The sequence below is a fragment of the Podarcis erhardii genome (genome assembly GCF_964252035.2).
Source record: "Podarcis erhardii genome assembly, chromosome: 5".
NCBI lineage: Eukaryota > Metazoa > Chordata > Lepidosauria > Squamata > Lacertidae > Podarcis > Podarcis erhardii.
The window spans coordinates 83,769,384-83,787,139 of record NC_138509.1 but is presented as its reverse complement, the minus strand read 5'-3'; the positions used below and the strand labels follow the sequence as shown (position 1 = coordinate 83,787,139).

The 17,756-nt window shown below is 43.1% G+C and overlaps 1 protein-coding gene across 1 annotated transcript in view; it reads left to right on the top strand.

The window, feature by feature from the left end:
• Nucleotides 1-17,756, top strand: part of BCHE (butyrylcholinesterase) — a 55,319-nt gene that overhangs the window by 15,180 nt on the left and 22,383 nt on the right. The window lies entirely within an intron of this gene.

The following is a 17,756-nucleotide window of genomic DNA, read 5'->3' as shown; positions in this document are numbered from 1 at the left end:
ACAAACGCTGGCTGCCTCGGCCTATAGAGCGAGATGAGCGCCGCAACCCCAGAGTCGTCCACTACTGGGCCTAACAGTCAGGGGTACCTTTAGCTTTTTATGCTCCCTTCGCCCTATTATAATCTTTCTATTTTTTTTTTTCTTTTTCCCCCTTTGGTACACATTGCTTAGCTGGAAAATAGCATTGCAAAATAGGAAGTGAAAATTTCAAAGGGCGTGTTTTAGTTCTTACGAAGTAGGTAGTTTTGCAAACAAGTGTTGAATTGAATCAAATGTCTCCCCCATGCCTAGTCTGGAAGGCTGTGTACAACTTCCAGGACCAGAGACAACATCCTCTGAATACCTGTCACTGAAGTACCACAAGGAGAGAAGGCTACTGTGCTTATGCCCTGGCTGTGGGCTCCTCCTATACATCTGGTTGGCTATTGTGGGAAAACATGCTGAATCTAATAGGCATTTGTTCTGATCCAGCAGGGATCTTTTTATATTCATTCTGTTAAAATCCCTGACCAATGGCCTCAGTTGCTGGGGCAGATGGGATTTGCAGTCTGAAAACATCTAGAGAGCACCAGGTAGTGGAAAGTTAGATTATGGTGTTGGACGAGGAGTGGGCAGACCCAAGTTCAAATCAAAGTCATAAAGTTCATTCTGTGTCCCTTGACCACCACAAAAAGTTCTTATGAGTTTGTAAATGAGAGGGGGGAGAATTCCTTGGAAGAAGTTTGGGATATAAACAAATACTGCTAATTCTGACATTTTGCATCACCTTTCTGTATAATAATATAAGCAAAGCAATTACCTGATGAATTCAGAGGTTCTATGCATTGATAACTGGTCCCTCCCACTTAATATGTGCAATCCTATACACCTTTTTCGGAAGACTCATAAGGTTGAGCATAAGACGTCAGCCTCACTGATGAATTTATTTTATTACAGAGAAAAAATGCTGCCTGGAAAGTGGTTATGAATGAAGAGATGATAGGAAGCGATATCATGTGACACATTCTTGATCTGCAGCTGTCTCAGTGTTTCTCATGCTTTGGAGGGTGTAATTTTTTAAATTTTATTTTGTGGCCTTCAGGATATGCTTCAGGGGTCTTGATTTTTCAATAATTACACGATTTCCTGCAGCTCAGACATTACATTCCCTAAAGGGCAGAAGAAAGCAAATACCTCTAAGCTGTAAATAAGATCCCAATGAGTGGGCGTCAAAGCCTTGCCAATAGCCAGTTTCTGTTGCTCCATTAGTCACTTTAGCCTTTAGTCAATGGAACTGGAGTTCATTAGATGGAAATGTATTTGGATGGAGGGTTTCAAGTTCCACAGATTCTGACTGTCCCAGAATCTGCATGGCTGAGAAATCGCTGTCCTACAGAGTAGTCTGAGGAAGATCAATTTTCTATTTCCCCCTCCCTACCCTTACATGAGAACATAAGAGCTCTGCTGGATCAGACCAAAGGCCTGTCTGCTGGGATCCTAGAATCATAGAATCATAGAGTTGGAAGAGACCACAAGGGCCATCGAGTCCAACCCCCTGCCAAGCAGGAAACACCATCAGAGCACTCCTAACATATGGTTGTCAAGCCTCTGCTTAAAGACCTCCAAAGAAGGAGACTCCACCACACTCCTTGGCAGCAAATTCCACTGTCGAACAGCTCTTACTGTCAGGAAGTTCTTCCTAATGTTTAGGTGGAATCTTTTTTCTTGTAGTTTGGAACCATTGCTCCATGTCTGCTTCTCTGGAGCAGCAGAAAACAACCTTTCTCCCTCCTCTATGTGACATCCTTTTATATATTTGAACATGGCTATCATACCACCCCTTAACCTCCTCTTCTCCAGGCTAAACATGCCCAGCTCCCTTAGCCATTCCTCATAAGGCATCGTTTCCAGGCCTTTGACCATTTTGGTTGCCCTCCTCTGGACACGTTCCAGTTTGTCAGTGTCCTTCTTGAACTGTGGTGCCCAGAACTGGACACAGTACTCCAGGTGAGGTCTGACCAGAGCAGAATACAGTGGCACTATTACTTCCCTTGATCTAGATGCTATACTCCTATTGATGCAGCCCAGAATTGCATTGGCTTTTTTAGCTGCCGCGTCACACTGTTGGCTCATGTCAAGTTTGTGGTCAACCAAGACTCCTAGATCCTTTTCACATGTACTGCTCTCAAGCCAGGTGTCACCCATCTTGTATTTGTGCCTCTCATTTTTTTTGCCCAAGTGCAATACTTTACATTTCTCCCTGTTAAAATTCATCCTGTTTGTTTTGGCCCAGTCCTGTAATCTGTCAAGGTCATTTTGAAGTGTGATCCTGTCCTCTGGGGTGTTAGCCACCCCTCCCAGTTTGGTGTCATCTGCAAATTTGATCCTGTTCTCATAGTGGTCAACCAGATGCCCGTGAGAAGCTTGCAGAAGCAGGATTTGAGTGCAATAATGCTCTCTTCATTTGCAATTCCCAGCAACTGGTATTCAAAAGCATTTCACTGTTGGTGGTAGACACAGGATAAAGAAATTGTGACTAGTAGCCAAGAAAAGTAGCGTATTGGATTTTAGGGTTGCCCCGGGCACAAAGTTGCTAGGGACTCAAAATTTCAACACCTGGTGGTGCCTCAATATAGCTGCGTGCTTCTGTCATGGGGCTCCATTGGAAATGACTTCTCCATGCAAACCAGGAAATGTCCTCTCCAGACTCTTCTTATCTCTGTGGCTGCGATTTCCTGGGTGACCTGGACGCAGTTAGGCAGTTGAGTGTGCATGTATACTCCGTCTGTTTCCCTTTTTCCCAGGCCCATCCTCTGTGCATCCCCAGGCACTGGCAACCCAAGCTACACTACTGTCTAAGGATAGCTTTATCTTGCATGAACTTGCCTAATCCTCTGTTAATGCTACCCAAGGTGCTGGCCATTCCTACCTTTCTTTCCAAATTTGAGAGATGCTAAGGTTCTGTTTCTGATGTTGGAGGGGAAAGAAAACCTGAGTCCCTCGTGCTTCTTGTCCCCACTGCAACATTAAGAGGTTCAGACAACCCCACTCTGCAGAGGGAAAGCACATGTGAGAGGTTAGTTGAGTAAAGTCAGGCTAGCTCACCCTATCCTCAAGATGTGCTACCTCATTAGCTGCACAGTCTCAAACCAGAATCTAGGACAATGATATATATTTGTAAGCAGCCAAGTGTCTCCAGTTTGGAACAGAATTTAAGCTAATGTGTTCAACTTGGGCCATGTTAAGACAAGGAAATGCTTTTCAGTGTCACCAGACACTTCCTCTACCCAAACATTATGAAATCAGCATAGGTGAATCACAACTCAACATTTCCTAGATGAGATAGGTAAGCAACACACTCATTTTCAAATCAAGGAACGCTGACCAAGCTCCATCACCAGCATTCTCATATGCTATACAGTGGTGCCCCGCAAGATGAATGCCTCGCAAGACGAAAAACTCGCTAGACAAAAGAGTTTTCCGTCTTTTGAGGTGCTTCACAAGACGAATTTCCCTATGGGCTTGCTTCGCAAGACGAAACGTCTTGCGAGTTCTTGCGAGTTTTTTCCCTCCCCCCCCCTTTTCTAAGCCACTAAGCTGCTAATAGCCGCTAAGCCGCTAAACCGCTAATAGCGCTAATCCGCTAAGCCGCTAATAGCCGTGCTTTGCAAGACGAAAAAACCGCAAGACGAAGAGACTCGCGGAACGGATTAATTTCGTCTTGCGAGGCACCACTGTATTGGTCAGAGATTTAACTTTTAGTGAGTCTTGGGAGACAGCTAAGCCCTGAAGTGTAGCAACGAGGGCTCCCCAAAAAGCAAAAAGGGAGGGACAAAACAATGACTTATTCTTGATTGGTTGAAAACATAAGACCTGTCAGAAGAATTCCACAGGGTCAGAATATCCATGAGACAATATTGACTTATTAACTAATGTATTTTTATTGTAATTATATCCCCACAGAGAGTAGCCTGTGGCGCTTTTCCGATTCAGATGGCCATCTTGATTTAGGATGTGTGTTGGGGGGGGGGGTTGACATTTGTTGTTCTGTCTCAGGCAGCAATTATGTTGGACTAGCCCTGTATGCAATCATAGTAGTGGGATGATTTGGGGCTGACAAAGCTATTTTGTCCATGTAAAAGTTTCTCAATACAACTTTTGATTCTTGGCCAATTTACTTCTCTGCAGTTACTTATATGAATATTAATCAAGGCATGTTTTCTTGAGGCTATTTCTGTCTGTGGTTTCCTCATGTGACTTATTTTAAGTTTAAATCCACGATGACAACTTAGTTACTTTTTTATTTATTTTAAAATACATTTTTATCCTCATTTTTCTTCTTGACTTTTGGTGTTCTTCAGAAAGCCTTTGGAAGTAAATGAGTGACACTAACCGGTACGATCAATCACAGTCAGCGGTATGCTCTGCTAAACCCTTGCAAGGCGAAGCTTTATTTATCATGGAAGAAAATGCTTGTCAACCAACACTAGAAGTTGCTAGGTTATGCCTTTTCCATTACTTTATTCATTATCTTTATTCAGTACCGTTTTCCAGACATGAGTGAAGTTAAAAAAAAACTGACAAAAAGATAGACAAATCAGATGAAATGAAAGCTGCAAAGAAGTAAGTGAAGGGAACTCACAAAAATACCATTGCTAGGCCTTTTGGGGAATGCTTCATTTAAACGAACTGACAGAATACCATCTTTCTCTTTTCCATTCTAGGAAACAAATGCTTTGCAAGCTCTAATTGGGATCTGAGTATTTGAAATATTCCTTCTTTTATATTTTAAGACATCTTCACATTGCTTACTGTTGTGAAGGCATCCAAAAGCTTTTCATTGAGTTATTAAAGACCATCATGAAGAGACCTTCTTTTAGCCTATCTAAGCTTTAGATTACTTAGTCATTGGAGTTTAAAATTTAAAAAATCTGAATGACAGCCCCCTAAACAAATAGCACCTGTCAAGGCCCACACTTCAACAGGGGCCCACTGTCATTTGCATGTTCAGACCCAGAAACCTCCTCCCTAAATAAATTCACACTTGACTCAAATTTTAGTTTGGTTTTTGGCAGAATTTAGGCCACAACTTTATTGATTACAGAAAGTCGCTGGTTGCATAGGCTCTGGTTCAACTAGCTCCCTGCCATGCAGATAGCACTGACCCAGGGTTCCAGCATAGGTCAGCTGAGGGTGAACACCCGGATAAGCAGAAAGCCGGGAATGGGCTAACTCTGCCACCCAAATGTCCCCCTGGAAGGCACGGGCACAACCCCCTTTCAGGGACTGACCAAACCATCGAGTCACTGGATTCTTTTAATGGAATACCCTTCACATGGGGATGGCAAGAGCGTTCTCCCATCCCTATCAGCTGAACCAGAGCCTATCCGCAACTTTACAAGTTGTGGCGATTTGCTATGCGGCAGGCGAAACCCAAATGGTACCAGCCAATCAGCCAAGTGGGAAAATTCCTGCCGTGCCCCTGTCCCAATGACAGACGGCACACGACGGCATAGCAAGGTCAAGCATAAAAGTCCTAAATATAGGGAGAGGTTGGCGGGTGTTCCAAATGCACGCACCAAAAGAGGAAGCTCTGGGTCATGTGCATGGGCATAAATAGGTCCCTCGAACCGTTTGGACTGTGTCCCATTGGCCAGATTGTACCCAGCTTTGAGGGACCTACCAATCGGGTGATGTGGCTGTCCAATTGTACCCACCCACAACACAGGGTGTTGGTTTTTCCAGGTCTCACCACAATACATGCCCTCTTTAAGGGAGGACCCGATATCCCAAAGCCTACTGACATCACTGCCTGCTGTGTGTTGTTTCTACTTGTCCTCTCCAAGCAAGGGAGCAGTAACAGGACTAAGGACAAGTAGAAATAGACTCTATTTATCTTGCTTTCACTCTCTGGGTGTGTTGTGGATGGGGCCCAGAGGAAGCTGACTTTTGAAATTCCCTTAGAATTTTATTATTTTATAATAAAATAACAGAGACTTAAGGCAGATTACAGATAAAAAGAACAGTTTAAAACATAAAAAATAAACATTGGTAGAGTTAAAAGAACACACAGACGCACACATATAGCATACAGATAATTACAATAAAAAACAGCACAGCATATCTTGCCACTACCACTAAAAATAATAGTACGGTCAGTACTGTTCAGACCGGTTACAATGGTGAGTATTTATAGGGGGAGGGACACTAGAAAATGAGAGGTGTTGAATTTTGCTATAAATAATATTTTCTTCACTTTACTTGGAATTTGCTGGCTTTCTTATCTTAACAGGATGGCTGTCCACACCTATTTAATATTGTGGAATGGTAACAAAAACCACTTAGCTGTTTCAATAAATTTGTGTTTTGGACTTGACGCAAAAAACCCATAACTGGAGATGAATGTTTGACAATTTTATAAAGTTCTGGCTTGCGCACTGACAAGCTGTCAGAGACTCTCATAATTAAGCATATTTGAACCTGCTGTTGTTTGACAAAATAAGTTTGGGAACCAGACTGTTGATACTGGGAGGAGGGCAGGCATCTGCAAATTGTTCAGCTCCTTTAAATGACCTTCCTCTCTTTGTTCGTGAAAGTTCTAGGCAGCTGCAGTGAGGCAGTTATCAAAGGGGATGTTGGTGACATGCTTGCTTGCTGAACCAGTGTTTTCAGCTCCCATTGCCCCTGACCACTAGCCATGCTGGCTGGTGTTGATAGAAATGGGAGTCCAACAATATTGGAGGGCTACACTACCCCCACCCTGGTAGAGCTGGTGGTCTTAATGGGAACCACAGCATACAGGGATGAGGTATTAATTGTTTCCCTAATGAAAATACCCTCTGTTCCTAAGGTGGTCTTTGCAATCATAGACAAGATACACGTAATATTTTCCTACTGGTTCTCATTCATGAAAGGGTGCAGGGAGAAGGGGATAAGTCCCGTCTCCTCAGTCCACTATCCCCCTTTGCCAAGGTGCCAATCCAAAACACCCCCACAGCACACTTATCTACGTAGCCACCCAGTGGCTGTGAATTGCAAATCAGGAGACCACTCTCCACCCCTATCGATCAGCCCGGACACTGAGATCCAGCGCTGAGGGCCTTCTGGCGGTTCCCTCATTGTGAGAAGTGAGGTTACAGGGAACCAGACAGAGGGTCTTCTCAGTAGTGGCACCCACCCTGTGGAATGCCCTCCCTTCAGATATGAAGGAAATAAGCAGCTATCTTATCTTTAAAAGACATCTGAAGGCAGCCCTGTTCAGGGAAGTTTTTAATATTTAATGCTGTATTGTTTTTAACACCTTTTGGAAGCCACCCAGAGTGGCTTGGGAAACTCAGCCAGATGGGCGGGGTATAAGTAATAAATTATTATTATTATTATTATTATTATTATTATTATTATTATTACTCTTGCGTCCAGGTTCTGCTTGTGAGATTTCCATATGCTCGACTTCTTATGGTCTTATCTGCAGCATATCACCTAGTTTGGCCCGGAAACATTTTTTTTTTATTTCAAGAAAGAAAGTTGGAAAAAATATCCCAGAGGTTTCCTTGGTAAAAAGAGTATAAGTTAGAAGCTTTCAAATCCCATTGGCTTCCATGGGGATTTACAGCAGCAGCATAAACACGTTTTTATCCAAAAGCAGGTCTTTCTGTGCTCAGTGGGACTTACTCCCTAGAAAGTGTGTTTAGCATGGTAGCCTTAAGCATAGACTTAAATCTCTCCTCACTGAGGAAGCTCAAGTGCTTATAGTGTTTTATTAACACGCACCACACCACTCCTTTCTGTCCCATCACAGTAATTTCAGATAACCTCAAAGAATCGCCACAGTTTGATGCAGAGTGCTTCTTGCTGTTCACCTACGCACTGACCTTTCTTGTCAAACTGGCTTAGTTGACTGACCACCTACAGGTTTGAAGTCCTGACTGCAGCTCTCATTGCTGGAACTGCATCTTCTCATGTCAACCCTTTCTTACCCTTTGTCATGACTCCTCTCTCCCCCTTTCTCTCTTTTATTGGCTCTTTCTATATTTTCTTCCTCTGCCCTCCATTCATTGTCTCCCCTTTTCCCCCAACTGTAAGCTCCTCCGACAAAGGACTTATGCCTTTCCCTCGTGTTATTCTATATTATCTTTTTTTTTTTTAATTGTTGATTTAATTTGTATTCTACCCTTCCACCCAAGGCTTGAAGGTAAGGGCTATTGGTGTTTCGCAACTTTAACCTGTTGCAGGATCTTAGCCAGACCCAGTTGAATATAGCAGAGCATATGCAGACTTCCAGAAGCAATCAGTTGCAGGCAGGAAGGAGACAACCAGTAACTTGGTTTCTTAGAGGTGTTTATTATTTACAGTACACTCACAAGTTACTATATACATGAACAGATACGGATCTTAACTAGCTCTCTTAAGAAACTCCAAATGACTCTCAGAACACCACACTTACCAACACACTATCCAGTAAGCAAGGTCATGAGTCATCATGCCTGTGTGGAGACCTCAACCAATAGTAGAGCTGTATCCAAGGTCCCCTGTATCTCTAGGCAGAATAACTCCCTCTGCTCAGTCTTCTTGGCCTTTGGCCAACTCTTAATTGCTGTGTGTGAAGCTGCACGTAGGCAAAATCCCAACAAGGGCATCATGGCTCAGTGGTAGAGCATCTGCTTTGCACGCAGAAGGTCCTAGGTTCAATCAATGGTGTCTCCAAGTCAGGGTGGAAGAGGCCTGAAATTCTGGAAAGCTGCTGCCAGACAATACTGAGTTAGATGAGCCAATAGTTTGATGTGGCATATGGCAGCTTCCTATTTAAAAATTCCTTGGGAGGTACATAGCAACATAGGAAATTGCCTAACATCAAGTCAGGCCAAAAGTCCATCTAGCACAATATTGTCCACACAGGCTGGCAATGACTCTACAGGATTTCAGGGAAGGGAAATCTAGGCCCTTCCTGGATAAGCCACGGATTGATCCTGGAACCTTCTGCATATGAAATGTAAAATACAGCCGCACCTTGGAAGTCGAACAGAATCAGTTCCGGAAGTCCATTCGACTTCCAAAACGTTCAAAAAACAAAACAAAACAAAGCGTGGCTTCTGATTGGCTGCAGCCAATCAGAAGCCTCAGGAGCCCTGTCAGACGTTCAGCTTCCAAAAAGTAGTTCGCAAGCCAAAACAGTCACTTCTGGGTTTGCAATGTTCAGGAGCCAAAATGTTCTGGAACTAAGCTGTTCAACTTCCAAGGTACAACTGTATGTATAAAAACCATATAACAATATAGAACATCGAGATAGTGAGAGAGGCGGACAGAATTAAATTAAGAATGAGAAATTGCAAACAGTTCAACAGCTTGTGCAAAAACTCTCCACCAATACCATTGGCCTGACACTAAGCACTAACGCAGAGGACAGTCAAATTTCTGTGGGGATTTCTACACCCAGGGTGCCATAGTAGAGAAAGTTTTGCTCTATGTCTCTGTACTAGGGGTACCAAATTGAATAAAATATTGGGGGCTGGGGGGAGGTAAGCCCTTGGTATAACATTGGCACAGGTCACTGTGTGAAATTTTACACAGCAACTCATACTACTCTTGCCAGTCATTGCCACTGCTAGTTAAGCCCATTACTAAAATAGTAAAGGTAAAGGACCCCTGACAGTTAAGTCCACTCTGGGGTTGCTGCGCTCATCTCGCTTTACAGGCCGAGGAAGCCAATGTTTGTCCGCAGACAGTTTTTCCAAGTCTTGTGGCCAGCATGACTAAGCCACTTCTGGCACAACGGAACACTAAAACCAGAGCAGCGCATGGAAATGATGTTTAACTTCCCACCAGAGTAGTACCTATTTATCTACTTGCACTTTTTGGCGTGCTTTTGAACTGCTAGGTTGGCAGGAGCAGGGACCGAGCAATGGGAACTCACCCTGTCGTAGGGATTCAAACTGCCGACCTTCTGATCGGCAAGCCCAAGAGGCTCAGTGGTTTAGACCACAGCGCCACCCGCGTCCCATGACTAGGGGTCTATTAATATAGGAGAACACACACTAGAGAGCACTTTGCTATGGGCATTCTCAAACCATGACCTGGTCTTCACTGCTCCAGGTGGTAGTCATGTCCTTGCTATTTATATATTTTTTATTTTGTCAGGACATACAAACAGGTGTCTTCTCTGCTGGTTGTTGTACATTCTTCCATAATCAACCATAACAAACAATTTACATCCTTTGGCAATAGCCTAAAACTGCTCTGTGTAATTCCTAGACCTGTTAATTTCTGTCTTAGGCAGTGTAGCTGCTCATAAAACTACCCTTCTTCCTTATCTTGGCTAACCATGACTAATGAATTGGCCTGAAATAAATGCAGTTGCAGAATGACTCATTCAGCCTTGGGAGTTATTGCAAATTGTTTGTTTTTAACGAGGCCAGTCATTACAGAGGGCATGAGAACAATGCATTCTTTAATTTCTGAGTATAATGGAGCATTATTTAAAAAGAGGGCTTGGGTTCTCGGGTCAATGCAACAGTGTACACCTTCTGCCATCAGTGGTGGACTTTGGGTTCTCATATTTCAGTAATGCCCTGTGTGATGATAAAATTTGGCACCACCTTCTTGTGCTCTGTTCTACAGTATTGTTTTGGTGCCCACTTCACCATGGCACCCAGTGTGACCAAACCAGCCACATTAGCCTAAAACTGCCTCTGCTGTCATTGATATATTATACATATTTGAAGTGTAGGGGAAAATACACTGATCTCAGCCCTGCCTCTTTACACAGAGGATACACAGATGTGCCCAACCCTTACACCATGGAGGGGGCCTTCAGTCAGAAATGGGTGCCCCACATCAATGCACCTATTGCATTGGAGCACCTATTGTCAACTTAGGTTGATACACCAACTATGCCCTTCTCTGTTCCGGGATAGTTTGGTCACTGTGACGTTACAGGTATAAATTTTATATCCATGAAATGCAATGTTTGTATGCATTCAACTTTGAAAAACTTATATAAAGATTTACATTTGGAAAGTTGAGAAGTTTGCATTGGGCAGGAGGTTTCACTCTAGCAAACATGGCAGAAAAAGTTGGATGTTTCCAGTCTTTACGCTAACTGGCGACTCATGCTGGAAAGTCAAGCAGAGGGAAGATGAAAACTGAGAACTCAGTATCTTTGTCTGTCGGTGGAGCCAAGAGCATTAGCAGTAATGACTAAGTTCAGTGGTGATGATAGGTTGCATTGGCAATTTCTCTCCCTAAAGAAGAGGGGTGCACATTTCTTGCTGTTTAAGAGCAATGTGTTACTTTGCATTTTGTAACATTTCTTTGTAACTATTTTAAGACTATTCACTAAAGCATTTCTACTCTGCACGCAGTCCACTTCAGGGATTCAACTTGCATCAGCTCTCACATGTGATTCATGCACTGGTAACTTCACAGTTGGACTGACCTAGAGCTAAATCATACCTGGGCAACTACACTCAATGTGCAACTTGATGCCACTTCATTTCCTGCTCTAAATGTCATTTTGAATTGAGTGTCCCAAGGAATTTACAGCTAAGATTGCTGTCACCTAGTAGGAATGTCAATGGAGAGGTCCGAACTTTATTTAGCATGTCTAGGCATCAGAAAATTGAGATGCTCAAGAGCTTCTCAAGTTTCTGGATGCCAGGATGAGAGCCAACTGGATCACAGACATTTCTCAAGGGATCAGAGGAAGGCATAATGTTTGCTTTTAATATCCTTTATTGAGATTGCAGTTTGTTTTTCTTCTACAAAATGTATGATTCAAAATGATATTCTAGGAATCAATTAGAAATATTTTCAGAGCTAGATTGGAATATAAATGTAGTTTCTTCTGACCTTTCCCAGTCAGCTGGCCAAGGGTTTTAGTGGGGCAGTGGGCTTGGATACCAATGAGTACCTAGATTTTGGTTCTTCTGTCATTTGTATTCTTATTCAGCAGGTTCAGCATACTGGGTTTGAACTTGCTGAGACATTTCTCCACCAGTTGTTTGCAAATTCCTCCTGGCAGACAACTATATTTGCCAGTGGTTAAAGCAGTCTTCTCCAACCTGGTTCCATCCAGATATTTTGGACTAAAACTCCCATCAGCCCTGGACATTATTGCCAGTCATCAGGGGGCAATGGGAAATATAGATTTAAACATCTGGATAGCACCAAGCTGGAAAAGGCTGGGTTAAAAGTGAATGACCTGAACCAATGACATTAAGTTTGAGTAGTAGTAGGCTTAACTCACTTCAGGGCTACTCATACAATAACAGGAAAGCAAGAACAACGGGTCAAAGCAATGTACAGACAGAGAAAAAGTTCTACTAGGGTAACTCTAATTCTTTGCCAAAAAGCCCACCTGGTCTCAGACTGTATGAATCACACACATTAAAAACATTTACATAAATGTGCTTATTTGGCCCTGTTTTATTGTGCTTGTCATAGGAAACAAAAAGCAGACTTGGAAAACTCCCCCAGGACGTATTAACATCTGGTAATTCTTTGAGAAATCTTGTTCCTCAAATGCGTTGTTTGTACAAAGTGATCTTTTAAAAGAGCTCTAGGTGAAACCCTTCAAGACGTATTGAACTAGGTCACAAAGTTTGCTAATGTTATTGAAAAACTTGTTCCTCTTCAACATTATCGGACTGGTTGGTCAACAGAGCAAATTCATCTCAAATTGTCACTTTGGGCAAAACCCTACTATAAATGATTATGGAGAGTGACGTGTGAACTTACCCCGTCAGAAACTGTACTCAGTTCATCAAATCCCACATTAAAAACTTGGATGAAAGTTCTCTGTTTTTTCCAGATCTTGTAACCATATACAATTTGGGGGGGGGGCTCTTTAGGGAGGAAAGGTAGAGTAAAATAATAAGCAACCAAATAAGTTAGTTCATTCTGGCAATGTGTGATTTATAGTGCAATAGACTCACGGCATACATTGCGATGTCATGCATCACAAAGCTTCCTTCTCTGAGAAATTGTTTTCCTGTCTTACAGCAAGTTTGACTGTTGCTTCAAAAGTGATCAACTGTAGATGGAGTTCAGATCCAAACTTTAAACCTAACTGATTTGACAAAGAGTAGCTAAAAGGGTTAAAATAACACCACCCCATGGGAAGCACCTGAGTATGCAGAATTTAGATGATTAGTTATGTGGAAAGTGCATGTACAAAAAAAATCTGGAAATGAACTCAGAATTAATTTAATTTTGAAATATGGTAATTTTAAGATCTGTTAGACAGATAACTGGACTTGGTGCACATTCAGCCATTTATGAACCTGATAGTTCTGGCATATGAGCCACCTAATTTTGAGTTTTGATGGCATCTCAGGATATGGGGCATGGCTTCTTAAGGTTTAAGTTTCACCAGGCAACAGTTTTGCATCAGTCTACTTTAGATTACCAGTTGCTAGGGGAAATAAGTGGGAGAAAGCTCTCACCCTCATGTCTTGCATGAGGACTTCTGGTTGGCCTCTATGGGACCAGAAGGCTGGACTAGATGGTATCAAGTCCTTATTTCCCCTTCAGCTTAGTCTTTGTATATCTCCCTGAATTCTCTGAGGTTATTGGACTTTCGCTGTGAAAGGAACTGAAATCAAACATTTCTTTAGTTCTAAGGAGTTGAAGCATTGTATTGTAGTGGTGCAGCCTATTATTCACAGAACTTACATTAAATGGACAAGACAGATGGGTGGAAATGGGCTAGGCGAGAATGAGATGGCAGCAGAGAAGTTGGTGAGCTCAATCTTCTACTTTCCCCACAAATCATAAACCCTGGAGTCTCATCGATGCAAACTAGCATCATGAATAAAATCCAAAATTGCAAAATGAAATATTTCTGTCATTTGCCTTTTATTTTAGGCTTATAGGTATGAAAACCCTGAATAGACTTTTTTTGTGAATTAGGCATAAGGCATGATGAAATTGCACAGGGAATCCTTCACATCATTTGATGAGATGATAAATGACTAGCTGAAGTGGAGAAATGCTCTGAATTTAAAAAGAAATCTAGAGAGAGAGCTCATTATATCAAATCACACATCAATGGGCCCCAATGACAGCAAAAGTGACTTCAAATGAAACTGAGCATTCATAAAGAGTGAGGGTGTCAGATTCCCATTTTATTCATTCTGGAGTGAAGCTTTTTCTTATTCTGTTATTTCAAGTGACATCATTTGGTAACTTGAGGAAATCAGAAGGGACCATTCACGTAGCACCTATAGCACATTCTTAAAGGACCCCTGACCATTAGGTCCAGTTGTGACCCACTCATCTCGCTTTATTGGCCAAGGGAGCCGGCGTACAGCTTCCGGGTCATGTGGCCAGCACGACTAAGCCGCTTCTGGCGAACCAGAGCAGTGCACGGAAAAGCCGTTTACCTTCCCGCTGGAGTGGTACCTATTTATCTACTTGCACTTTAACGTGCTTTCGAACTGCTAGGTTGGCAGGAGCAGGGACCAAGAAACGGGAGCTCACCCCATCGCAGGGATTCGAACCGCCGACCTTCTGATCAGCAACTCCTAGGCTCTGTGGTTTACCCCCCCCCCCTTAAAGTCAGTGTGTATCCAAAAGGGTACTTTTCTGCACAATAAACCTGTCATTTCAAATGCATTGGATTGTAACAATCTGACAACTGATATTAGAGACCTTTGGAGAGGAACTTCACTTTGTAAGTCATCATATAGGTGGTTCCAGTTTGTGGTCGCACCACTATTGTATATTACCTTGCATTATAATTTTTCTGTTGTGCTTGTATCAGTGAAGCTTCCTGACACTGATTGGCTGAGCTGGTGTGATGGCATGGAATGCTCAGCTGCTCAGGCAACTAAACAGCAGCAGTGGCATTTCTAAGAGGGAAGGGAATGTTGTCAGTTTGGCTGGGATTAAAGCCCCCTGGTAAAGGTGAGGATTGAGAAGAGGTTTCAGAATGTATGGAACCTACTGTGTAACAGGGGGGCAGGTACCCTACAGCAGACTCTGGCATCCTCAGATATTGGAACAGAATTCCCATCATCCCCTGCCAGTTTAGCCAATAGTCAGAGTTGATGAGGGCTGTAATCCTAATATCATTTGGAGACCCAACTTTGAAGAAGGCTCCTCTAGAAGCAGAGGCCCAAGTCATAGCATCATACAATCATAGAATCTTAGAGTTGTAAGGTACCCACAAGGGTCATCTAGTCCAACCCCTGCAATGCAGGAATCTCAGCTAAAGCATCCATGACAGATGGCCATCCAACCTCTGTTTAAAAGCAGAGAGTCCACCACTTCTTATGGGAGTCTGTTCCACTGATGAACAGTGTCAGACTGTCAGATGGTTTTTCCAAATATTTAGTCAGAATCTCCTTTCTTGCAACTTGAAGCCATTGGTTCGAGTCCTACCTTCCAGAGCAGGAGAAAACAAGTATGTTCCCTCCTCCATGTGACAACCCTTAAGATATTTGAAGATGGCTATCATATCTGGCTTGACACCTGGCTTGAGAGCAGTACATGTGAAAAGGATCTAGGAGTCTTGGTTGACCACAAACTTGACATGAGCCAACAGTGTGACGCGGCAGCTAAAAAAGCCAATGCAATTCTGGGCTGCATCAATAGGAGTATAGCATCTAAATCAAGGGAAATAATAGTGCCACTGTATTCTGCTCTGGTCAGAACTCACCTGGAGTACTGTGTCCAGTTCTGGGCACCACAGTTCAAGAAGGACACTGACAAACTGGAACGTGTCCAGAGGAGGGCAACCAAAATGGTCAAAGGCCTGGAAACGATGCCTTATGAGGAACGGCTAAGGGAGCTGGACATGTTTAGCCTGGAGAAGAGGAGGTTAAGGGGTGATATGATGGCCATGTTCAAATATATAAGAGGATGTCACATAGAGGAGGGAGAAAGGTTGTTTTCTGCTGCTCCAGAGAAGCGGACACGGAACAATGGTTCCAAACTACAAGAAAGAAGATTCCACCTAAACATTAAGAAGAACTTCCTGACAGTAAGAGCTGTTCGACAGTGGAATTTGCTGCCAAGGAGTGTGGTGGAGTCTCCTTCTTTGGAGGTCTTTAAGCAGAGGCTTGACAACCATATGTCAGGAGTGCTCTGATGGTGTTTCCTGCTTGGCAGGGGCTTGGACTCGATGGCCCTTGTGGTCTCTTCCAACTCTATGATTCTATGATTCTATGATCTCTCACTCTCCTCTTTTCCAGGCTAAACATACCCAGCTCCTTCAAGTGTTCCTCATAAGGCTTAGTTTCCAGACCCATGATCATCTTGGTTGCCCTCCTCTGCACACGTTCCAGCTTCTCAACATCCTTCTTAAATTGTGGTGCCCAGAATTGGACACAGTATTCCAAATGTGGTCTGACTAAGGCAGAATAGAGTGGTACTATTACTTTCCTTGATCTGGACCCACACTTCTGTTGATGCAGCCTAGGATAGCATTTATTTTATTTTATTTTTTGCTGCTGCATCACACTGTTGACTCATGTGAAGCTTGTGGTCCACCAAGACCCCCAGACCCTTTTCACATGTACACTGCTAGTAAGTCATGGCAATGGAGTGAGAAATGACTCCTAAAGGAAGGAGAATCAGCCTGAGGGAAAGTGCAATGGGGACAGAGAAAGCTGAAGAAAGAAAGGACTGAACAGAAAGGAGTCTGGGAACTTGCAGTACAGGATAGCAAGATGGAGAATGCCACAGAGGATGGTTTAGAGAAAAGGTAGCTAAAGGTATATATTGTAGTTGTAACAGAAAAGTTATGTTTCTTCAGCATTGTGATCAATGTGAGTGTAGGGTGGTAGGGTGGTTTTGGTGAAGCAACCCCCCCCCTCTCTCTGTGTGTATATACAGTGGTACCTCGGGTTAAGAACTTAATTCATTCTGGAGGTCCGTTCTTAACCTGAAACTGCTCTTAACCTGAGGTACCACTTTAGCTAATGGGGCCTCCTGCTGCCGCCGTGCAATTTCTCATCCTGAAGCAAAGTTCTTAACCCGAGGTACTATTTCTGGGTTAGAAGAGATTGTAACCTGAAGTGTCTGTAACCTGAAGCGTCTGTAACCCGAGGTACCACTATATGTGTGTGTGTGTATAACTTTGCATATCAATCCGCAGAAACTGTGACTCCAGGCTTCTAGATCTCCATATGGTAAACCAAATGTATATGAATGATATTAACACATGTGCTAATGTAGCATCACAGAGAACCGTAAGATTATAGAGAAAAAGGGAAGTCCCTAAGTGGTGGAAGCTTGTAGTGTACCCTTGTTGTAAGAAACCCAAGACGCATTGCTGTGAAGAAGTCCACTTTCCATGAGCTGCAACACTGAATTGAAACTGCTGTAATTTGCCTATCAGCAAAGGGTGCTTGGGATACCTGTGCTTCCCATCCCCACCCCTTGCCACTCTCAATAAATAAGAAATCACTAGCAGCGCTTGAATTCTTTTCAATGAAGAGGTTGATTGCTTGCTTTTAGTCTGAATTGCAACTAGGTCTCTGACAGCTGATCTACTGTTGAGTTGAGTGCATGAAGCATGCATTTGTGCAACTCTTCAGCAAAGTCTCCTATGCTGCAATTAGTTGAAATCACTAATATGTGAGTGCATCATGCCTTGGGGAAATCACTTGCTAAGGGGGGAGGTTTGTGAGCTGGTAGCTGGGATCTTGCCTGCACTTCTGATTGGCTGAATCTCTTTGCTGCCATCTGCTGGTTGGAATATAAATTTGCTACAGCCACCAGTTGGCTGAAGTACAGTGGTACCTCAGGTTAAGTGCTTAATTCGTTCCGGAGGTCTG